Source organism: Schistocerca gregaria, chromosome 10, assembly GCF_023897955.1.
Source record: "Schistocerca gregaria isolate iqSchGreg1 chromosome 10, iqSchGreg1.2, whole genome shotgun sequence".
Taxonomy (NCBI): Eukaryota; Metazoa; Arthropoda; class Insecta; order Orthoptera; family Acrididae; genus Schistocerca; species Schistocerca gregaria.
In genome coordinates this window covers 39,673,574-39,699,517 of record NC_064929.1, presented here as the reverse complement: position 1 = coordinate 39,699,517, position 25,944 = coordinate 39,673,574, and the positions used below count along the sequence as shown (strand labels likewise).

The 25,944-nt window shown below is 26.9% G+C and overlaps 2 long non-coding RNA genes across 2 annotated transcripts in view; both read right to left on the bottom strand.

Annotated features, from left to right (window-relative positions):
• Positions 1 to 5,841: 5,841 nt before the first annotated feature.
• The window catches only part of LOC126293173 (uncharacterized), a 61,373-nt gene continuing 41,270 nt past the window's right edge, over positions 5,842 to 25,944 (bottom strand). Inside the window, exon 2 of the long non-coding RNA XR_007552248.1 lies at positions 5,842 to 6,058. This is a non-coding gene — a long non-coding RNA (uncharacterized LOC126293173). The remainder of the gene's footprint in view (positions 6,059 to 25,944) is intronic.
• Positions 6,838 to 23,005, bottom strand: LOC126293172 (uncharacterized). The gene is made up of 2 exons (XR_007552247.1): positions 22,432 to 23,005; positions 6,838 to 6,992 (listed from the first exon to the last, which is right to left on the bottom strand). It is a non-coding gene; the product is annotated as an uncharacterized LOC126293172 (long non-coding RNA).

Here is a 25,944-nt window from a genome sequence, read left to right as displayed (position 1 = left end):
ACACTTTCCAGTACATCTACTATGTTACGACTTATCTCATCTAAATTGAAGCTACTTTAAAATAGAATAGAATAATCAATAATGAGAGCGACGGGCGATGTGTACACATCTCAGAGCCAATATCAGTTAAATTAAATAAATTAAATTACTATCAAATCCACCTTCATTAACAGTATTTCACTATCAAATCCGTTATCAACAAAAATCTATTGTAACCCACCTCCTCTTAACTATAAGCTGCACCTTGACCTGAAATATTTTATAATTATAAATCTTGAGAATTATAACTCTAAAAAGATACTCTGATAACGGAGATATACAAACAAATAAATTAAGTAGAGTAAATCGTGTATTATCAATCATGGGGTAGGTTCATCTGAATGGAATGAGATACCGCCAAATTCTTTGGGTTTAAAGACCTTAACTAATAGTACCCTGGTAACTATAATTAACATTTAAAATAATAGGGTATCTAATCCTAGTTTATTATTTAAATTTCACAGATTCATAAAAAGGGCCACAAATAAATTTTTACATTTCACCTTACAAATTTATATTTCAACCCTAATAGTATAAACAACTGTTTTAAACAATAATATTCACTTGTATCAATCGTATAACTGCGGCTGCTGGCACGACTTATGCCGATACAAAATCAATTGCTAAATCCAAATTCACTTGATAATTAAATCAAATTACTGCAAAAAGAACATTTAGTCTAACAAAACTTACATATACTACAAAGAAAAAGTGAATAAACAAGCAAGAATAAAACTTTTAATAATAAAAAATAAGAAATTTTTAAATTTATTAAATCAGGAAAAAATAAAAGATTCAAATATTTAAAGAAAAAAAAGAAAAAAACCACAAACATTAACAAAAAAAATGAAACGCTCCCCTGTATGACCACAACAACTTCTCTATTATATATAATTAAAGATTAATATGGAACATGTATAGCTATAAATGTATTATATTCTTTCTTATTTAATCTTCCTTTTCACTAATAAATAAAGAAAGATAAAATAATATAATAAATATATTTTATATAATTATGTAATTTAATATAATATGTTATTAATATGAATTCTTTTTTTTATATTAAGTTAACTTATATATATATATATTAGTTAAATAATCTAATTATAGATAATTTATGTTAATTATATCATTTTAATTAACAAAATTATTTATATTATTATTATATTTTATATTTAAAATTAATAATTTTATTTATTATATCCAATTATAATAATATTAAATATTAAATTACATATTATTATATATATTAAATTATAATAACCTATTTTAAGCTAAAAACATATGTAGCTATAATCCTAGGTAAATGAATGTATTATAATAATCAATTAATAATAATAAGATGAACTTATAATCTTTTAATTTTAATTAAATGTAATATATTAATATACATTATTTATTTTATATATATATATATATATATAAAAAATAAAAGGAGCAGGATATATTAATTCTAATTAAACAAAATAATACATAAAAGAATTTCAAAAAAAAAACTTTGATTTATATATTAAATAAATGAAGTGCCTGATTAAAGGGTTACCTTGAAAGGGTAAATAAAGTAAATAAAATTACCTTCATTAAAATTACATAAGATAGAATTAAACTACCTCCTTTAGTATCAAAAACTAACGTGCATCATACACCTTAATGTAAAAAGGTAAGCTAAACAAGCTAATGGGTTCATACCCCATTTATAGAGGTATCAATCCTCTCCTTTTTAATGACCAACAACTCTACAAAACTTCTCTTCCTATCAACATTAATGATAGGAACGATCCTGTCCATTTCATCAAATTCCTGATTTGGGGTTTGAATAGGACTTGAGATCAACTTACTTTCATTTATTCCGCTCCTAACAAGAAATAAAAATATCATAATAAACGAATCATCAATTAAATATTTTATTGTCCAAGCAATAGCATCGACAATATTATTATTTTCAATTTTGCTGATTCAAATAAAATATCCCATGGGATTGGAAACAGAATTTATCCCATCAATAATAATTACATCTAGACTATTATTAAAGATTGGAGCTGCACCTTTCCATTTCTGATTTCCAGAAGTTATAGGAGCATCAAGATGAAATAATTGTTTAACATTAATAACATGACAAAAAATCGCCCCAATAATGGTCTTATCCTATTGTATTCAATTAAGAACATTTATTTGAACAATTATTATCTTAAGAATTATTATTGGGGCAATAGGAGGTTTAAATCAAACATCCTTACGACAACTTTTAGCATATTCATCAATCAGACATCTAGGTTGAATAATTAATATTAAATAGGTGGAATCATTTTGCTAGTCCTGATACTAGGACTATTGCTCCAATTGCTCCTGTTAATGGTCAAGGTCTGTAGTCTACTAAGTGGAATGGGTGGTTTGAGTGAGTTGTTATCATAGGTTTAATATACTTCTCTAGAATATAGAGTTCTTAGAATTGAGAAAACATAGGCTTGAATTATTGCTACTGCTGATTCTAGAATTAATAGAAGTATTTGTCCAATAATTAGTAATGAGATTAAGTTTATTGCTATAGATGGTCCTGTGTTTCCTAACAAGGTTAATAATAAGTGTCCTGCAATTATATTTGCTGCTAACCGTACTGCTAATGTACCTGGTCGAATAACATTACTAATTGTTCGTTTATTATGATAAGAATGGTTATTGGTGGATTGATGACTATGAATTGATGAGGTTGTGTAGGTTCTCTTTCTCTAATGGTTGGTCATGGTTTATGTTCTTCTGGTTTATTTTGTTTATCTAATATTATTTATGAACGTTTAGGTAGACGATGATTATTAATTAACAAGGGTATAATTAATTTGATGCCAAGAATGGCTTTATGATGATTTCTTTTAAGATCATCAAATATGGCTGCTCCTCCTTCTTTAAATTTGGTAGGTGAAATTAGATTATTAAATAGAATTATATCTTGATCTTCTTTTAGATTCTTTGCTTTGATTTTTTTATCTTTTTTTAGAGCTGTTTATACTTTGTATATATATTCTTATTCTCAGCATGGAAATTATTATTCTGGTATTTATACTTGTTCTCTTGGTTATTTTCGTGAATATCATCTTTTACTTTTACATTGATTGCCTTTAAATATTCTCTGTTTGAAGGGTGAATATTTCTTTGTTTAGTTTGCTTAAGTATTTTAATTAAAAATATTGTTTTGTGGAATCAATGATATGAAGTTTTTCATCTTAGGCTGTGAATTTATTTTCTATTTGTTCTTTGAGTTTTTTCCTTTGTTTTTTTCGAGAACTATAATTTTTATTTTAGGTATTTATTATTTAATAATTGATTATAGAGTTTTTGTTGAGTGAGAGCTTTTCAATTTAAATGGTTCTATAGTTGTTATAACTTTAATTTTGGATTGAATATCTCTTATTTTTATATCTTTTGTTATATATATTTCTTCTTTGGTTATTTATTATAGAGAGGATTATATATCTGGTGAAAAGAATATAAATCGTTTTATTATTATTGTTTTAATATTTATTCTTTCTATAGGTTTTTTAATTATTAGTCCTAATTTAATTAGAATTTTATTAGGTTGAGATGGTTTAGGTTTAGTTTCTTATTGTTTAGTTATTTATTATCAAAATGTAAAAACTTATAGTGCTGGTATATTAACTGCACTTTCTAATCGTATTGGTGATGTTGCTATTTTAATTTCTATTGCATGAATGTTAAATTTTGGTGGTTGAAATTATATTTATTATTATGATTTTATTTCTAATTCTTTTGAAATAAAGCTCATTACTATATTAATTGTTTTAGCAGCTATAACTAAGAGAGCTCAGATTCCTTTCTCTTCATGACTTCCTGCTGCTATAGCAGCTCCTACTCCTGTTTCTGCTTTAGTTCATTCTTCTACTCTTGTTACTGCTGGTGTTTATTTATTAATTCGTTTTAGACCAATATTAGATACTTATAATTGTGGTTGATTTTTACTTTTAATTGGTTGTATAACTATATTTATGGCTGGATTGGGCGCTAAATTTGAATTTGGTTTGAAGAAGATTATTGCTCTTTCTACTTTAAGACAACTTGGTTTAATAATAAGAATTTTGGCTATGGGTTATCCAAAGCTTGCATTTTTTCATTTATTGGCTCATGCTTTATTTAAGGCATTATTATTTATATGTGCAGGTTCAATAATTCATAATTTGAAGGATTCTCAGGATATTCGTTTTATAGGATCAATTGTTAATTTCATACCTTTAACTTCAGTTTGTTTTAATGTTTCTAGTTTATCTTTGTGTGGAATACCTTTTTTAGCGGGATTTTATTCAAAGGATTTAATTCTTGAGATGGTTTGTTTAAGATGAATTAATTGTTTAATTTTTTTTCTTTATTTTTTTTTCTACTGGTTTAACTGCTTCTTATTCTTTTCGTTTGTTTTATTATTCAATATCTGGTGATAATAATTTTTATTCTAGATTTTCTTTTGATGATAAGGGTTATTATATTTCATTTGGAATAATTGGTCTATTGTTTGTTGCTGTTTTTGGTGGTAGTCTTTTATCTTGATTAATTTTTCCTATTCCTCATGTGATTGCTTTACCTTATTATTTAAAGTTTTTAACTATTATAGTTGTTATTTCAGGTGCTTATTTAGGTTATCTTATTTCTAATTTTGATTTTTCTCATAATTTATTTTCTTTAAGTATACTTTCTTTTGTCAGATTTGCTGGTTCTATATGATTTATACCTTTTCTTTCAACTAAGTTTATTAGATACTGCGATTAGGAAGAATCGTAGTGAGAATGGTATTCGTGCTGATCTTTTTGGATCAAACCCACATTCAAATGGTGATCTTTTTTCTCGATCATTAATTAATTTTTTTGATAGTGTTGTTGCCAGGATTATAACAATTATTGGAATAATAAATCTAATGAAAACTCTTGTGGATAGAATTAGAATTGTTTTTCTTGATTTATATCAAGCTTTCTGATTGGAAGTCAAATGTACTATTTATACTAGAAAAACAACTATCTACCTCATCAATAAATAGAGATATATAAGAATAATCATACTACGTCTACGAAGTGTCAGTATCATGCTGCTGCTTCAAATCCAAAGTGGTGTCTTGGTGAGAATTGATTTATTGAGTGTCGAAGTAGACATGTTGATAAAAAGATTGTTCCAATAATTACGTGTAAACCATGGAATCTTGTTGCAACAAAGAATGTTGACCCATAAACTGCATCTGCAATCGTAAAAGGTGCTTCTCAATATTCATATGCTTGGAGTATTGTAAAGTATAGTCCTAATAACACTGTGAAGAATAATCCTTGTAGTGCTTGAGAATGATTAGATTCCATTAAACTATGATGTGCTCGTGTTACTGTTACTCCTGATGCTAAAAGAATAGCTGTATTAAGTAATGGAATTTGTATAGGGTTAAAGGGTTGAATTCCTATTGGAGGTCATAGTATTCCTAGTTCAATTGTTGGTGCTAATCTTCTTCTAAAGAATGCTCAAAAAAAGAAACGAAAAATAATACCTCTGATGCAATAAATAAAATTATTCCTCATCGTAATCCAATTGATACAAATCCTGTATGTAATCCTTGATATGTTCCTTCTCGTACTACATCTCGTCATCATTGAATTATGGTTAGTAGGGTAGTTCCAAATACAATTATAAATAAGTTAATATTAAATAGGTGGAATCATTTTGCTAGTCCTGATACTAGGACTATTGCTCCAATTGCTCCTGTTAATGGTCAAGGTCTATAGTCTACTAAGTGGAATGGGTGGTTTGAGTGAGTTGTTAACATAGGTTTAATATACTTCTCTAGAATATAGAGTTCTTAGAATTGAGAAAACATAGGCTTGAATTATTGCTACTGCTGATTCTAGAATTAATAGTAGTATTTGTCCAATAATTAGTAATGAGATTAAGTTTATTGCTATAGATGGTCCTGTGTTTCCTAATAATGTTAATAATAAGTGTCCTGCAATTGTATTTGCTGCTAACCGTACTGCTAATGTACCTGGTCGAATAACATTACTAATTGGTTCAATTAGTACTATAAATGATATTAATGCGGGCGGTGTACCTTGTGGTACAAGGTGTGTAAATATATGATTAGTATGGTTAATTCATCCAAATAATATAAATCTTAGTCATATAGGTAGGGCAATTGCAAATGTTAATGCTAAATGTCTTGTTCTAGTAAAAATATAAGGGAATAATCCTATGAAATTGTTAAATAATATTATAATAAGAATTGAGATGAAAATGAATGTTGTTCCATTAAATGATTTTGGTCCAAGTAGTGTTTTAAATTCATTATGTAAGGTTAAATTTAGTTTATTTCAGATAATGTTAATTCGTGATGGTGTAAGTCAAAATAGTGATGGGATTAATAATAGTCCTAGAAATGTTCTAGTTCAATTTAATGATAAATTAAAGATGTTAGTTGATAGGATCAAATGTTGAGAATAGATTTGTTATCATTTTCAATTTAAGTTTTTTATTTCAATTGTTCCTTTTTCTGCTCTTTTAATAAGGTTAGGTTTAAATGAGAAGAAGTTTATTTGATTAAACAAGATTAATGTAGCTGAAAATATAATGAATAGTGAGAATCATATAAGAGGGGATATTTGAGGAATTTGGATATAATTTCCCCATCAGAAGTAGTCGTTAATTTACTATTATTTGGTTTAAGAGACCATTACTTACTTTCGGTCATGTGATGAATTTCAAGGTGTACTAATTTTTTAGTTACTTTAGATTGACACTCTAATGTTATTTATTTTAACTAACTCCTTAAATTATCTTAGATAATCACTTAATAAATAAATTTACTGAAGTTCTTTCAATTACAATTGGTATAAATCTGTGGTTTGCTCCACAGATTTCTGAGCATTGTCCAAAGAATAATCCAGGTCGATTTATTGTGAATGTTCCTTGATTTAACCGACCTGCATTGCATCAATTTTAACCCCTAATGCAGGAACTGCTCATGAGTGTAGAACATCTGATGCTCTTGTTAATACTCGTACTTCTGTATTTATTGGTAGGATTGTTCGGTTATCTACATCTAGCAGTCGAAATCCATCATTTTCTAGGTCTTGTTCTGGTGTTATATAAGTGTCAAATTCTACGTCTATGAAGTCTGAATATTCATATCTTCAATATCATTGTCGTCCAATGGTTTTAATTGTGATTATTGCATCTACTGAATCATCAAGTAAATATAATAGTCGTAATGATGGAAGGGCAATAAAAATTAATGTAATTGCTGGTAAAGCTGTTCAGATTGTTTCAATTAAATGTCCATGAAGTATATTACGGTTAGTATAGGCAATAAATATTATATAACTTAAGGCATAACCTACAATTACTGTAATTAATAATAATATGACCATAGTATGATCATGAAAGAATGATAATTGTTCCATTAATGGTGAAGCTCCATCTTGAAGAGATAAATTTGATCATGTTGCCATTAATAAATATTTTCTAATAAAAGGTCAAACCTTTATTTGTAGAGCTTAAATCTACTGCACTAATCTGCCATATTAGAATCTAGAGATTAATGGTAATTCTGAGTAACTATGTTCTGCAGGAGGGTTATTTTGTAGTCATTCTGTTGATCTTCTTATGTTAGCTCTAAATATAATTGCTCGGTTTGTAACCATTCTTTCTCATATAATTACAATGAATATAAAGATTCCTACAATAGAAATTGTAGACCCAATTCTTGATACTACGTTTCATGATGTATATGTGTCTGGGTAGTCTGAGTATCGTCGAGGTATTCCTGCTAATCCTAGGAAGTGTTGAGGAAAGAATGTTAAGTTTACTCCAATGAATATAATTGTAAATTGGATTTTTAATCATGTATTATTTATAGTTAATCCTGTAAATAGTGGATATCATTGAATGACACCTCCTATAATTGCAAATACTGCTCCTATAGATAATACATAATGAAAGTGGGCTACTACATAATATGTATCATGTAATACAATATCAAGTGATGAATTTGCTAATACTAATCCTGTTAATCCACCAATTGTAAATAGGAAAATAAATCCTAGAGCTCATAATAATGGTGGATTGAACTTGAATTTAGTTCCATATAATGTAGCTAATCATCTAAATACCTTAATTCCTGTAGGTACAGCAATAATTATTGTTGCTGATGTAAAATATGCTCGTGTGTCAACATCCCTTCCTACTGTAAATATATGATGTGCTCATACAATAAATCCTATTAGTCCAATTGATAGTATAGCATAAATTATACCTAATGTTCCAAATGATTCAATTTTTCCTCTTTCTTGACATACAATATGTGAAATAATTCCGAACCCCGGTAGAATTAAAATATAAACTTCTGGGTGTCCAAAGAATCAAAATAGATGTTGATATAGAATTGGGTCACCCCCTCCTGCAGGGTCAAAGACTGATGTATTTAAATTTCGATCTGTTAATAATATAGTAATAGCTCCTGCTAAAACTGGAAGTGAAAGAAGGAGAAGTAATGCTGTAATAGCTACTGATCATACAAATAAAGGTGTTTGATCTAAAGTTATACTTTCTGATCGTATATTAATTGCTGTTGTAATGAAATTTACTGCACCAAGAATAGATGATACACCTGCTAAGTGTAGTGAAAAAATAGCTAGATCTACAGATGCACCCCCGTGTGCAATAGCTCCTGCTAGAGGAGGGTAAACTGTTCATCCTGTACCAGCACCATTATCTACTATAGAAGATGTAAGAAGAAGGGTTAGTGAAGGTGGTAGTAATCAAAAACTTATATTATTTATTCGTGGAAATGCTATATCTGGTGCACCAATTATTAGTGGAACAAGTCAATTACCAAATCCACCAATTATAATGGGCATTACTATAAAGAAAATTATTACAAATGCGTGAGCTGTAATAATAACATTATAAATCTGGTCATCCCCAATTAGAGATCCGGGTTGACCAAGTTCAGCACGAATAAGTATTCTTATTGATGTTCCTACTATTCCTGCTCATGCTCCAAATAGAAAATATAAAGTACCAATGTCCTTATGGTTTGTTGAGAATAATCATTTTTGCGGTAAGATGGCTGAATTTTAGGTGGTAGACTGTAAATCTACTTATGAGATGTTTTCTCTCTTATCATATTTAGGTCTTATATTCAATTATGATTCTAGACTGCAATTCTAGAGGTGTAAAATTTTACTAAGGCCTAAAAGACTATTCTTTTAATTATAACTTTTAAGGTTATTAGTTTGATTAACTTAAGTCCTTAGTATAATGAAATTAAGGTTGATGTTGAAATCAATCCTATTGTTGAAATTATTACTGTTATAGGAAGAATGACTCTTGATTTTTGGGACTTTATCTTTATAGATCACGAATTTTCTGTGTATGATATAATTAGAGCTGAGAATCTAATACGTATATAGTAGTAGAGTGTAATTGTAGTTAATACAACTATAATAGTTATAATAGTTGTTATATTGTTTTCTATTAACGATTGTATTACAATTCATTTTGGTAAGAATCCAAGGAATGGTGGTAGTCTACCTAAAGATAATAAAGATAAGAATATTATGAATTTAATTTCGGTTTTTATATTTCTGGCTGAATAAATTTGATTTATGAAAAATAAATTTATTTGCTTAAATAATAAAACTATAATTAATCTTAATAGTGAGTAAATAATGAAGTATAGTTCTCAGATGTTTTCTCTGACTGTTAATGATCTAATTATTCGACCTAGATGTCAGATTGATGAAATGCTAAAAGTTGTCGTAAGGATGTTTGATTTAAACCTCCTATTGCCCCAATAATAATTCTTAAGATAATAATTGTTCAAATAAAAGTTCTTAATTGAATACAATAGGATAAGACCATTATTGGGGCGATATTTTGTCATGTTATTAATGTTAAACAATTATTTCATCTTGATGCTCCTATAACTTATGGAAACCAGAAATGGAAAGGTGCAGCTCCAATCTTTAATAATAGTCTAGATCTAATTATTATTGATGGGATAAATTCTGTTTCCCATCCCATGGGATATTTTATTTGAATCATTAAAATTGAAAATAATAATATTGTCGATGCTATTGCTTGGACAATAAAATATTTAATTGATGATTCGTTTATTATGATATTTTTATTTCTTGTTAGGAGCAGAATAAATGAAAGTAAGTTGATCTCAAGTCCTATTCAAACCACAAATCAGGAATTTGATGAAATGGACAGGATCGTTCCTATCATTAATGTTGATAGGAAGAGAAGTTTTGTAGAGTTGTTGGTCATTAAAAAGGAGAGGATTGATACCTCTATAAATGGGGTATGAACTCATTAGCTTGTTTAGCCCACCTTTTTACATTAAGGAGTATGATGCACGTTAGTTTTTGATACTAAAGGAGGTAGTTTAATTCTATCTTATGTAATTTTAATGAAGGTAATTTTATTTACTTTATTTACCCTATCAAGGTAACCCTTTAATCAGGCACTTCATTTATTTAATATATAAATCGAAAGTTTTTTTTTGAAATTCTTTTATGTATATTTTGTTTAATTAGAATTAATTTATCCTGCTCCTTTTATTTTTTTTATATATATATAATAAATAATTTATTTTAATATAATACATTTAATTAAAATTAAAAGATTATAAGTTCATCTTATTATTATTAATTGATTATTATAATACATTCATTTACCTAGGATTATAGCTACTTATGTTTTTAGCTTAAAATAGGTTATTATAATTTAATATATATAATAATATGTAATTTAATATTTAATATTATTATAATTGGATATAATAAAAAAAATTATTAATTTTAAATATAAAATATAATAATAATATAAATTATTATGTTAATTATAATGATATAATTAACATAAATTATCTATAATTAGATTATTTAACTATTATATATATAAGTTAACCTAATATAAAAAAAAGAATTCATATTAATAACATATTATACTAAATTACATAATTGTATAAAATATATTTATTATATTATTTTATCTTTCTTTATTTATTAGTGAAAAGAAAGATTAAATAAGAAAGAATATAATACATTTATTGCTATACATGTTCCAATTAATCTTTCATTATATATAATAGAGACGTTGTTGTGGTCATACAGGCGAGCGATCTTTTTTTTTTTTGTTAATGTTTGTGGTTTTTTCTTTTTTTTCTTTATATATTTGAATCTTATATTTTTTCCTGATTTAATAAATTTAAAAATTTCTTATTTTTTATTGTTAAAAGTTTTATTCTTGCTTGTTTATTCACTTTTTCTTTGTGTTATATGTAAGTTTTGTTAGACTAAATGTTCTTTTTGCAGTAATTTGATAAATCAAGGTAACCCTTTAATCAGGCACTTCATTTATTTAATATATAAATCGAAAGTTTTTTTTTGAAGTTATTTTATGTATCATTTTGTTTAATTAGAATTAATTTATCCTGCTCCTTTTATTTTTTTTATATATATATATAATAAATAATTTATTTTAATATATTACATTTAATTAAAATTAAAAGATTATAAGTTCATCTTATTATTATTAATTGATTATTATAATACATTCATTTACCTAGGATTATAACTACTTATGTTTCTAGCTTAAAATAGGTTATTATAATATAATATATATAATAATATGTTATTTAATATTTAATATTATTATAATTGGATATAATAAATAAAATTATTAATTTTAAATATAAAATATTATAATAATATAAATAATTATATTAATTATAATATTATTATTAACATAAATTATCAACAATTAGATTATTTAACTAATATATATATAAGTTAACTTAATTTAAAAAAAAGAATTCATATTAATAACATATTATATTAAATTACATAATTGTATAAAATATATTTATTATATTATTTAATCTTTCTTTATTTATTAGTGAAAAGAAAGATTGCTATACATGTTCCATATTAATCTTTAATTATATATAATAGAGAAGTTGTTGTGGTCATACAGGGGAGCATTTCTTTTTTTTGTTAATGGTTGTGGTTTTTTCTTTTTTTTTCTCTAAATATTTGAATCTTTTGTTTTTCCTGATTTAAAAAAAAATTTAAAAATTTCTTATTTTTTATTTTTAGAAGTTTTATTCTTGCTTACTTATTCACTTTTTCTTTGTATTATATGTAAGTTTTGTTAGACTAAATGTTCTTTTTGCAGTAATTTGATTTAATTATCAAGTGATTTTGGATTTAGCAATTGATTTAGTATCGGCATAATTCGCGCCAGCAGCCGCGGTTATACGATTGATACAAGTGAATATTATTGGTTAAAACAGTTGTTTATACTATTAGGGTTGAAATATAAATTTGTAAGGTGAAATGTTAAAATTTATTTGTGGCCCTTTTTATGAATCTGTGAAATTTAAATAATAAACTAGGATTAGATACCCTATTATTTTAAATGTTAATTATAGTTACCAGGGTACTATTAGTTAAGGTCTTTAAACCCAAAGAATTTGGCGGTATCTCATTCCATTCAGGGGAACCTACCCCATGATTGATAATACACGATTTACTCTACTTAATTTATTTGTTTGTATATCTCCGTTATCAGAGAATCTTTTTAGAGTTATAATTCTCAAGATTTATAATTATAAAATATTTCAGGTCAAGGTGCAGCTTATAGTTAATTGGAGGTGTGTTACAATAGATTTTTGTTTATAACGGATTTGATAGTGAAATACTGTTAATGAAGGTGGATTTGATAGTAATTTAATTTATTTAATTTAACTGATATTGGCTCTGAGATGTGTACACATCGCCCGTGCTCTCATTATTGATTATTCTATTCTATTTTAAAGTAGCTTCAATTTAGATGAGATAAGTCGTAACATAGTAGATGTACTGGAAAGTGTATCTAGGAAGAGTTTCAAGATATAACTTATTAGTAAAGTGTTTCATTTACACTGAAAATTTTTCTGTGCAAATCAGGATATCTTGATTATTTATTTTATTATATTTATTTTTTGTTAATTTAATTATTTAATATATATAATTTTATTGTATTTTTGTCTTAGTATATTTTATAGAATTGATTTTTTTAATTATAGTGTATTGGTAATGTAAGTGTTTTATGAAATATTATTTTAAATTTTTTTAAGTAGATTTTATTTATTGTACCTTTTGTATCAGGGTTTATCAAAATTTTAGTATTTATTTTACTTGTCTCGATTTGGGTTGATTTATAAATAATTTATAGTTAATGTATCATAATTATTATTAAATTATTTATAGAAATGAGATGTTAATCGTTTCCCAAGATATCTAGTTTCTTAAGAAAAAATTTAATTATTTAACTTTTTAAGTAAAAAAATTAACTTATTTATTCTTTAAGGGATAAGCATTGAAGTTAATAACCTATAATTTATTTTATAGAAATATAATAGTAAGCTTTAAACCAGCTATCTTTAAGATTACGTTTTAGTTCATTATTATTATTTTGATTTTATAAATATTTTATGTTTTTTATTAAGATTATTAATTTAATTTTAAAATTTTTGTAATAATGATAGAATTAGTATATTTATTTGTATGAAATTTTTACCTTGTGAACTTATTATGAGGAACTAGGCAAAATTGATTTCCGCCTGTTTATCAAAAACATGTCCTCTTGTTTATACTTTGAGGTCTGGCCTGCTCACTGAGCGTATTTTTAAAGAGCCGCGGTATTTTGACCGTGCAAAGGCAGCATAATCATTAGTCTCTTAATTAGTGGCTGGAATGAATGGCTTGACGAGAAATCAAATGTCTCTTAATAAATTTTTGAATTTAACTTTTGAGTCAAAAGGCTTAAATTCTTCTTTAGGACAAGAAGACCCTATAGAGCGTGAAATTTTACTTTTATATAGTTTTTTGTTTGTCTTTCTATATTTAATGATGATGTTTTGTTGGGGTGACATGAAGAATAGATAAACTCTTCATTATTACATCATTTATTTATGTTTGTTATTTTGATCCATAATTTATGATCATAAGATTAAGTTACCTTAGGGATAACAGCGTAATTGTTTTTGGGAGCTCATATCGACAAAGCAGATTGCGACCTCGATGTTGGATTAAGAAAAATTTTGGGTGCAGGAGCCCAATGATTAGGTCTGTTCGACCTTAAAATTCTTACATGATCTGAGTTCAGACCGGCGTGAGCCAGGTCGGTTTCTATCCTATGATTATTAATCCATATTAGTACGAAAGGACCATATGGTTAAAATATCTTTTTATATTGATTAATATTAATTTATTTACTATTTTGACAGATTAATGTGTTGAATTTAGAATTCATTTATGTAGATTTTTTTCTACAAATAGTATTGATACTTTATGATTTATTTATATTTATTTTGAATTTTCTTTTATTGGTTATTTGTGTTTTAATTAGTGTTGCCTTTTTAACTTTATTAGAGCGTAAGGTTTTAGGTTATATTCAGATTCGAAAGGGTCTAAATAAGGTAGATTTTGTTGGAATTCCTCAGCCATTTAGAGATGCTATTAAGTTAATTTGTAAGGAGCAGCCAATTCCTATTATATCTAATTACCTACTTTATTATTTTCCCCCTGTTTTTAATTTAATGATTTCTTTAGCCGTTTGAGTAATTTTTCCTTATTTAACTTATATGTGTTCTTTTTCTTATGGATTTTCATTTTTTTATGTTGTACTAGATTTGGTGTTTATACTGTTATAATTGCTCTTTGATCTTCTAAATCAAATTATATCTTTTGGTTTTATTTGGGTTCGTGGAACATTACCATGGTTTCGTTATGATAAATTTATGTACTTAGCTTGAAAAAGTTTTTTACCTTTATCTTTGAATTTTTTATTTTCTTTTTTGGTTTAAAGATTTTATTTATCTCATTTGTTTAGTGAAATTTTTTGAGAAAAGTTAATAGAAGAGTTAAACTTCTAATTTTATGTTTTCAAAACATATACTTTACCTAAGCTAATTAACTTCATTCCTTAATTTATTCATCTCATGCGTTTGCGACATGGACATTAATTAAGAAATATGTAAAGTAGATAGTTGTTAAGATTTGACCTGTTATAATATAAGGTTCTTCAACAGGTCGTTTACCAATTCACGTTAGTAAGCATACAACAACTACTATAATTCAGAATAAAATTTGATTAATAGGGTCAAATTGAATGCCTCAGAATGGTGTTTTATTATAAAATGGTAAATTTACTAAGATTCTAATTGATAAAAATAATGCAATAACACCTCCTAATTTATTAGGGATAGATCATAGAATTGCATATGCAAATAGGAAATATCACTCTGGTTGAATGTGAACTGGTGTTACTAATGGGTTGGCAGGTACAAAGTTATCTGGATCTCCTAACAGGTAAGGATTGATTAAACATAGTATCAATAATAATGATGTTATTATTACAAATGTAATAGAATCCTTAAAGGTAAAGTATGGATGGAATGGAATTTTTTCAATATCTCCATTTAGTCCAAGAGGATTATTAGATCCTGTTTGGTGAAGAAAAAATAAATGAATTGCTGCTATAGCAGCAATAATAAATGGTAATACAAAATGGAATGTGAAGAATCGATTTAATGTTGCATTATCAACAGCGAATCCTCCTCATACTCATTGGACTAAATCTGTTCCTAAGTATGGGATTGCTGATAATAAATTAGTAATTACTGTTGCACCTCAAAAAGATATTTGGCCTCAGGGTAAGACATATCCTATAAATGCAGTTGCTATAACTAAAAATAAAATCACTGTACCAATTATTCAGGTATGTATATATATATAAGATCCGTAGTAAATTCCCCGTCCTACATGTAAGTAAATACAAATAAAAAATATAGATGCTCCATTTGCATGTAAGGTTCGGATAATTCAACCATTATTTACGTCTCGGCAGATGTGTACTACACTATTGAATGCTATTTCAATATTTGATGTATAATGTATAGCTAAAAATAGTCCAGTTACGATTTGAATTACCAAACATAACCCTAATAGGGATCAAAAATTTCATCAAAATGAAATATTTGTTGGGGCAGGTAAGTCAATTAAAGAGTTATTAATAATTTTAATTAAAGGATGTCTTAATCATAAGGGTTTATTCATTAGTATTTATCTTATTTTACGAATAGGTCCCTGATTAATATTAGTGATTTTAACAACTGCTAGTAGTGCTAAAAATAAATAAATTATTATTATTATTGTAATAATGAATGATGGTCTGTTATATAATTTTTCTAAAGATATTGTTATTTCTTGATAATTGATTGAATTATCAATATTTATAATTTCGGTGTTTTTTAAAAAGTCTATAAATATAGATATATCTAGAATGATTAATATTGATATGATAAATACTCACATTATTAATGTAATAATTATAGTAATTGATTTAGGCTGAAATATTTCATTTGATGCAATTCTTGTAATGTAAATAAATAATACCAGTATACCACCGAGAAATGTTAAAAATAAAATATATGATAATCAATATCTTTCTATTATTGTTCCTGTTATTAATCCAACTAGGAAGGTTTGAAGGATAATAAAAAGCGTTATTGATATTGGGTGTCTTAATTTAATAAAATTAATATTTATTACATTTGATAATGATATAATTATTATTTTGATCATTTCAGGGGTTAGTTTATTTAAAATATCGGTTTTGGGGATCGATGATGGAAGCTTTTCCACCTCTGAAGTTTTAAAAGTGGGGGCTGGACTTATTTCCGGTTTACAAGACCGGCGTTTTTTTAAACTATTAAAACTAATGTTTATATTCTCTATTTTTACTTCTTTATTGATTTATTTTGCTGGTGTTTATGTTTTTTCTTCTAAACGTAAACATTTATTAATGGTTCTTTTGAGATTAGAATATATTGTTCTTTCTTTATTTATATTAGTTATTGTTTTTCTTATTGAGTTTGATTATGATTATTTTTTTCCTGTTATTTTTTTTAGTTTTTTCTGTTTGTGAGGGTGCTTTAGGTCTTTCTATTTTAGTTTCAATAATTCGTTCTCATGGTAATGATTTTTTTAATTCTTTTGGTTTATCTTAATGTTAAAGTATTTATTTATAACTATTTTTTTGATCCCTCTTTGTTTATTAAATAATTGTTGATGGTTGGTTCATTCTTTAATGTTTCTGTCGAGTTTTGTGTTTATAATTTGTGTTTATTCACATGCTGATTTGAATATAATTAGATATTATTTTGGTATTAATTATTTTTCTTTTAGTTTAATTTTGCTTAGTTTTTGGATTTGTTCTTTAATAATCACTGCTAGAGGTTCAGTTTATTTAAGTTCATATCATTCTAATTTTTTTGTTTTTATGGTTTTGATTTTAATAATTATGCTTTACTGTTCATTTGCTAGATTAAGTCTTCTTTTTATATTTTTTTGAGGCTAGATTAGTTCCTACTTTACTTTTAATTTTGGGTTGGGGTTATCAACCTGAGCGTTTGCAGGCTGGTGTTTATTTAATTTTTTATACTTTGGTTGCTAGATTACCTTTATTATTAGTTTTATTTAAGGTTTATGATTTTTCTAATACTCTATATTTTCCTTTATTAGTTGATTTTGGTTCTTATTATTTTATGTTTTATGTATTTATAATTTTGGGTTTTTTAGTTAAGATACCTATGTTTTTGGTTCATTTATGACTTCCTAAGGCTCATGTAGAGGCCCCTATTTCAGGTAGAATGATTCTTGCTGGTGTTTTATTAAAGTTAGGTGGTTATGGTATTTTTTGTGTTATAAAGGTTATTTCTTATTTGGGTTTAAAGTTTAATTATTTTTGATTATCTTTGGGTTTATCTCGGGGTGTTATTGTAAGATTTATTTGTTTTCGTCAGGTTGATTTAAAGTCTTTAATTGCATATTCTTCTGTTGCTCATATAAGAATGGTTATTGGTGGATTGATGACTATGAATTGATGAGGTTGTGTAGGTTCTCTTTCTCTAATGGTTGGTCATGATTTATGTTCTTCTGGTTTATTTTGTTTATCTAATATTATTTATGAACGTTTAGGTAGACGAAGATTATTAATTAACAAGGGTATAATTAATTTGATGCCAAGAATGGCTTTATGATGATTTCTTTTAAGATCATCAAATATGGCTGCTCCTCCTTCTTTAAATTTGGTAGGTGAAATTAGATTATTAAATAGAATTATATCTTGATCTTCTTTTAGATTCTTTGCTTTGATTTTTTTATCTTTTTTTAGCGCTGTTTATACTTTGTATATATATTCTTATTCTCAGCATGGAAATTATTATTCTGGTGTTTATACTTGTTCTCTTGGTTATTTTCGTGAATATCATCTTTTACTTTTACATTGATTGCCTTTAAAAATTCTCTGTTTAAAGGGTGAATATTTCTTTGTTTAGTTTGCTTAAGTATTTTAATTGAAAATATTGTTTTGTGGAATCAATGATATGAAGTTTTTCATCTTAGGCCGTGAATTTATTTTCTATTTGTTCTTTGAGTTTTTTTCTTTGTTTTTTTCGAGAACTATAATTTTTATTTTAGGTATTTATTATTTAATAATTGATTATAGAGTTTTTGTTGAGTGAGAGCTTTTCAATTTAAATGGTTCTATAGTTGTTATAACTTTAATTTTGGATTGAATATCTCTTATTTTTATATCTTTTGTTATATATATTTCTTCTTTGGTTATTTATTATAGAGAGGATTATATATCTTGTGAAAAGAATATAAATCGTTTTATTATTATTGTTTTAATATTTATTCTTTCTATAGGTGTTTTAATTATTAGTCCTAATTTAATTAGAATTTTATTAGGTTGAGATGGTTTAGGTTTAGTTTCTTATTGTTTAGTTATTTATTATCAAAATGTAAAATCTTATAGTGCTGGTATATTAACTGCACTTTCTAATCGTTTTGGTGATGTTGCTATTTTAATTTCTATTGCATGAATGTTAAATTTTGGTGGTTGAAATTATATTTATTATTATGATTTTATTTCTAATTCTTTTGAAATAAAGCTCATTACTATATTAATTGTTTTAGCAGCTATAACTAAGAGAGCTCAGATTCCTTTCTCTTCATGACTTCCTGCTGCTATAGCAGCTCCTACTCCTGTTTCTGCTTTAGTTCATTCTTCTACTCTTGTTACTGCTGGTGTTTATTTATTAATTCGTTTTAGACCAATATTAGATACTTATAATTGTGGTTGATTTTTACTTTTAATTGGTTGTATAACTATATTTATGGCTGGATTGGGCGCTAATTTTGAATTTGATTTGAAGAAGATTATTGCTCTTTCTACTTTAAGACAACTTGGTTTAATAATAAGAATTTTGGCTATGGGTTATCCAAAGCTTGCATTTTTTCATTTATTGGCTCATGCTTTATTTAAGGCATTATTATTTATATGTGCAGGTTCAATAATTCATAATTTGAAGGATTCTCAGGATATTCGTTTTATAGGATCAATTGTTAATTTCATACCTTTAACTTCAGTTTGTTTTAATGTTTCTAGTTTATCTTTGTGTGGAATACTTTTTTAGCGGGATTTTATTCAAAGGATTTAATTCTTAAGATGGTTTGTTTATGATGAATTAATTGTTTAATTTTTTTTCTTTATTTTTTTTCTACTGGTTTAACTGCTTCTTATTCTTTTCGTTTGTTTTATTATTCAATATCTGGTGATAATAATTTATATTCTAGATTTTCTTTTGATGATAAGGGTTATTATATTTCATTTGGAATAATTGGTCTATTGTTTGTTGCTGTTTTTGGTGGTAGTCTTTTATCTTGATTAATTTTTCCTATTCCTCATGTGATTGCTTTACCTTATTATTTAAAGTTTTTAACTATTACAGTTGTTATTTCAGGTGCTTATTTAGGTTATCTTATTTCTAATTTTGATTTTTCTCATAATTTATTTTCTTCAAGTATACTTTCTTTTGTCAGATTTGCTGGTTCTATATGATTTATACCTTTTCTTTCAACTAATTTTATTAGATATATTCCTTTAAAAATAGGTTATTATTCATCTAAGTCATTTGATTATGGTTGGGGTGAATTACTTGGTGGTCAAGGTTTATATAGATTATTTATTTATTTAATTGGTTATATTCAAGGTTGATATGATTCTAATTTCAAGATTTATCTTTTAACTTTTATTTTTTGAATATTTATTTTGGTTATATTATTTTTCGTTTACTTAAATAGCTTATAATTAGAGCGTGACACTGAAGATGTTAAGGAAGTATTTTTACTTTTAGGTATTTATAAATATAGATATTTTATGTTTACAGTGAAAATGTAATGTTTTATTTAAACTATATAAATTTTAGAAATGTTAACGGAGTTTAACCGCTAATATAAAAAGTTAGCAGCTTTCATATTGGCTTTACATTTCCTTAATTGGAACTATTATAGTTCAATTTTATTATTAACAGTAATACGTCTGTTTTTGGCTTCAATTAATAAGAATAAGGGTAGTATATACCAATCTTCCAGGTCGAAACTGACTGCAATATTTCGCTTCTTATTCTATTTAAGGTTGATTGATATTATCAATACTTTTTGAATGCAACCCAAATGTTATGTTTAACTACAACCCTTTATTCTGCTCATTGTAATGCTCCTTGATTTCATTCATGGTATAGTCCACCTAGTAGAACTAGAATAAAAAATATTGTTGATACTGTTCAGATTATAGTGTCTGATGTTTTAAAAATAATTACTATTGGTAGAATTAGTGCAATTTCTACATCAAAAATTAAAAAGATTACTGCGATTAGGAAGAATCGTAGTGAGAATGGTATTCGTGCTGATCTTTTTGGATCAAACCCACATTCAAATGGTGATCTTTTTTCTCGATCATTAATTAATTTTTTTGATAGTGTTGTTGCCAGGATTATAACAATTATTGGAATAATAAATGTAATGAAAACTCTTGTGGATAGAATTAGAATTGTTTTTCTTGATTTATATCAAGCTTTCTGATTGGAAGTCAAATGTACTATTTATACTAGAAAAACAGTTATCTACCTCATCAATAAATAGAGATATATAAGAATAATCATACTACGTCTACGAAGTGTCAGTATCATGCTGCTGCTTCAAATCCAAAGTGGTGTCTTGGTGAGAATTGATTTATTGAGTGTCGAAGTAGACATGTTGATAAAAAGATTGTCCCAATAATTACGTGTAAACCATGGAATCCTGTTGCAACAAAGAATGTTGACCCATAAACTGCATCTGCAATGGTAAAAGGTGCTTCTCAATATTCATATGCTTGGAGTATTGTAAAGTATAGTCCTAATAACACTGTGAAGAATAATCCTTGTAGTGCTTGAGTATGATTAGATTCCATTAAACTATGAGGTGCTCATGTTACTGTTACTCCTGATGCTAAAAGAATAGCTGTATTAAGTAATGGAATTTGTATAGGGATAAAGGGTTGAATTCCTATTGGAGGTCATAGTATTCCTAGTTCAATTGTTGGTGCTAATCTTCTTCTAAAAATGCTCAAAAAAAAGAAACGAAAAATAATACCTCTGATGCAATAAATAAAATTATTCCTCATCGTAATCCAATTGATACAAATCCTGTATGTAATCCTTGATATGTTCTTTCTTGTACTACATCTCGTCATCATTGAATTATGGTTAGTAGGGTAATTCCAAATCCAATTATAAATAAGTTAATATTAAATAGGTGGAATCATTTTGCTAGTCCTGATACTAGGACTATTGCTCCAATTGCTCCTGTTAATGGTCAAGGTCTATAGTCTACTAAGTGGAATGGGTGGTTTGAGTGAGTTGTTAACATAGGTTTAATATACATCTCTAGAATATAGAGTTCTTAGAATTGAGAAAACATAGGCTTGAATTATTGCTACTGCTGATTCTAGAATTAATAGAAGTATTTGTCCAATAATTAGTAATGAGTTTAAGTTTATTGCTATAGATGGTCCTGTGTTTCCTAATAAGGTTAATAATAAGTGTCCTGCAATTATATTTGCTGCTAACCGTACTGCTAATGTACCTGGTCGAATAACATTACTAATTTGGATATAATTTCACCATCAGAAGTAGTCGTTAATTTACTATTATTTGGTTTAAGAGACCATTACTTACTTTCAGCCATCTGATGAATTTCAAGGTGTACTATTTTTTTAGTTACTTTAGATTGACACTCTAATGTTATTTATTTTAACTAACTCCTTAAATTATCTTAGATAATCACTTAATAAATAAATTTACTGAAGTTCTTTCAATTACAATTGGTATAAATCTGTGGTTTGCTCCACAGATTTCTGAGCATTGTCCAAAGAATAATCCAGGTCGAATTATTGTGAATGTTCCTTGATTTAACCGACCTGGCGTTGCATCAATTTTAACCCCTAATGCAGGAACTGCTCATGAGTGTAGAACATCTGATGCTCTTGTTAATACTCGTACTTCTGTATTTATAGGTAGGATTGTTCGGTTATCTACATCTAGCAGTCGAAATCCATCATTTTCTAGGTCTTGTTCTGGTGTTATATAAGTGTCAAATTCTACGTCTATGAAGTCTGAATATTCATATCTTCAATAACATTGTCGTCCAATGGTTTTAATTGTGAGTATTGCATCTACTGAATCATCAAGTAAATATAATAGTCGTAATGATGGAAGGGCAATAAAAATTAATGTAATTGCTGGTAAAGCTGTTCAGATTGTTTCAATTAAATGTCCATGAAGTATATTACGGTTAGTATAGGCAATAAATAATATATAACTTAAGGCATAACCTACAATTACTGTAATTAATAATAATATGACCATAGTATCCTCATGAAAGAATGATAATTGTTCCATTAATGGTGAAGCTCCATCTTGAAGAGATAAATTTGATCATGTTGCCATTAATAAATATTTTCTAATAAAAGGTCAAACCTTTATTTGTAGAGCTTAAATCTACTGCACTTATCTGCCATATTAGAATCTAGAGATTAATGGTAATTCTGAGTAACTATGTTCTGCAGGAGGGTTATTTTGTAGTCATTCTGTTGATCTTCTTATGTTAGCTCTAAATATAATTGCTCGGTTTGTAACCATTCTTTCTCATATAATTACAATGAATATAAAGATTCCTACAATAGAAATTGTAGACCCAATTCTTGATACTACATTTCATAATGTATATGTGTCTGGGTAGTCTGAGTATCGTCGAGGTATTCCTGCTAATCCTAGGAAGTGTTGAGGAAAAAATGTTAAGTTTACTCCAATGAATATAATTGTAAATTGGATTTTTAATCATGTATTATTTATAGTTAATCCTGTAAATAGTGGCTATCATTGAATGACACCTCCTATAATTGCAAATACTGCTCCTATAGATAATACATAATGAAAGTGGGCTACTACATAATATGTATCATGTAATACAATATCAAGTGATGAATTTGCTAATACTAATCCTGTTAATCCACCAATTGTAAATAGGAAAATAAATCCTAGAGCTCATAATAATGGTGGATTGAACTTGAATTTAGTTCCATATAATGTAGCTAATCATCTAAATACCTTAATTCCTGTAGGTACAGCAATAATTATTGTTGCTGATGTAAAATATGCTCGTGTGTCAACATCCATTCCTACTGTAAATATATGATGTGCTCATACAATAAATCCTATTAGTCCAATTGATAGTATAGCATAAATTATACCTAATGTTCCAAATGATTCAATTTTTCCTCTTTCTTGACATACAATATGTGAAATAATTCCGAACCCCGGTAGAATTAAAATATAAACTTCTGGGTGTCCAAAGAATCAAAATAGATGTTGATATAGAATTGGGTCACCCCCTCCTGCAGGGTCAAAGAATGATGTATTTAAATTTCAATCTGTTAATAATATAGTAATAGCTCCTGCTAAAACTGGAAGTGAAAGAAGGAGAAGTAATGCTGTAATAGCTACTGATCATACAAATAAAGGTGTTTGATCTAAAGTTGTACTTTCTGATCGTATATTAATTGCTGTTGTAATGAAATTTACTGCACCAAGAATAGATGATACACCTGCTAAGTGTAGTGAAAAAATAGCTAGATCTACAGATGCACCCCCATGTGCAATAGCTCCTGCTAGAGGAGGGTAAACTGTTCATCCTGTACCAGCACCATTATCTACTATAGAAGATGTAAGAAGAAGGGTTAGTGAAGGTGGTAGTAATCAAAAACTTATATTATTTATTCGTGGAAATGCTATATCTGGTGCACCAATTATTAGTGGAACAAGTCAATTACCAAATCCACCAATTATAATGGGCATTACTATAAAGAAAATTATTACAAATGCGTGAGCTGTAATAATAACATTATAAATCTGGTCATCCCCAATTAGAGATCCGGGTTGACCAAGTTCAGCACGAATAAGTATTCTTATTGATGTTCCTACTATTCCTGCTCATGCTCCAAATAGAAAATATAAAGTACCAACGTCCTTATGGTTTGTTGAGAATAATCATTTTTGCGGTAAGATGGCTGAATTTTAGGTGGTAGACTGTAAATCTACTTATGAGATGTTTTCTCTCTTATCATATTTAGGTCTTATATTCAATTATGATTCTAGACTGCAATTCTAGAGGTGTAAAATTTTACTAAGGCCTAAAAGATTATTCTTTTAATTATAACTTTGAAGGTTATTAGTTTGATTAACTTAAGTCCTTAGTATAATGAAATTAAGGTTGATGTTGAAATCAATCCTATTGTTGAAATTATTACTGTTATAGGAAGAATGATTCTTGATTTTGGGACTTTATCTTTATAGATCACGAATTTTCTGTGTATGATATAATTAGAGCTGAGAATCTAATACATATATAGTAGTAGAGTGTAATTGTAGTTAATACAACTATAATAGTTATAATAGTTGTTATATTGTTTTCTATTAACGATTGTATTACAATTCATTTTGGTAAGAATCCAAGGAATGGTGGTAGTCCACCTAAAGATAATAAAGATAAGAATATTATGAATTTAATTTCGGTTTTTATATTTCTGGCTGAATAAATTTGATTTATGAAAAATAAATTTATTTGCTTAAATAATAAAACTATAATTAATCTTAATAGTGAGTAAATAATGAAGTATAGTTCTCAGATGTTTTCTCTGACTGTTAATGATCTAATTATTCAACCTAGATGTCTGATTGATGAATATGCTAAAAGTTGTCGTAAGGATGTTTGATTTAAACCTCCTATTGCCCCAATAATAATTCTTAAGATAATAATTGTTCAAATAAAAGTTCTTAATTGAATACAATAGGATAAGACCATTATTGGGGCGATTTTTTGTCATGTTATTAGTGTTAAACAATTATTTCATCTTGATGCTCCTATAACTTCTGGAAATCGAAATGGAAAGGTGCAGCTCCAATCTTTAATAATAGTCTAGATCTAATTATTATTGATGGGATAAATTCTGTTTCCCATCCCATGGGATATTTTATTTGAATCAGCAAAATTGAAAATAATAATATTGTCGATGCTATTGCTTGGACAATAAAATATTTAATTGATGATTCGTTTATTATTATATTTTTATTTCTTGTTAGGAGCGGAATAAATGAAAGTAAGTTGATCTCAAGTCCTATTCAAACCCCAAATCAGGAGTTTTTAATGAAATGGACAGGAGCGTTCCTATCATTAATGTTGATAGGAAGAGAAGTTTTGTAGAGTTGTTGGTCATTAAAAAGGAGAGGATTGATACCTCTATAAATGGGGTATGAACCCATTAGCTTGTTTAGCTTACCTTTTTACATTAAGGTGTATGATGCACGTTGGTTTTTGATACTAAAGGAGGTAGTTTAATTCTATCTTATGTAATTTTAATGAAGGTAATTTTATT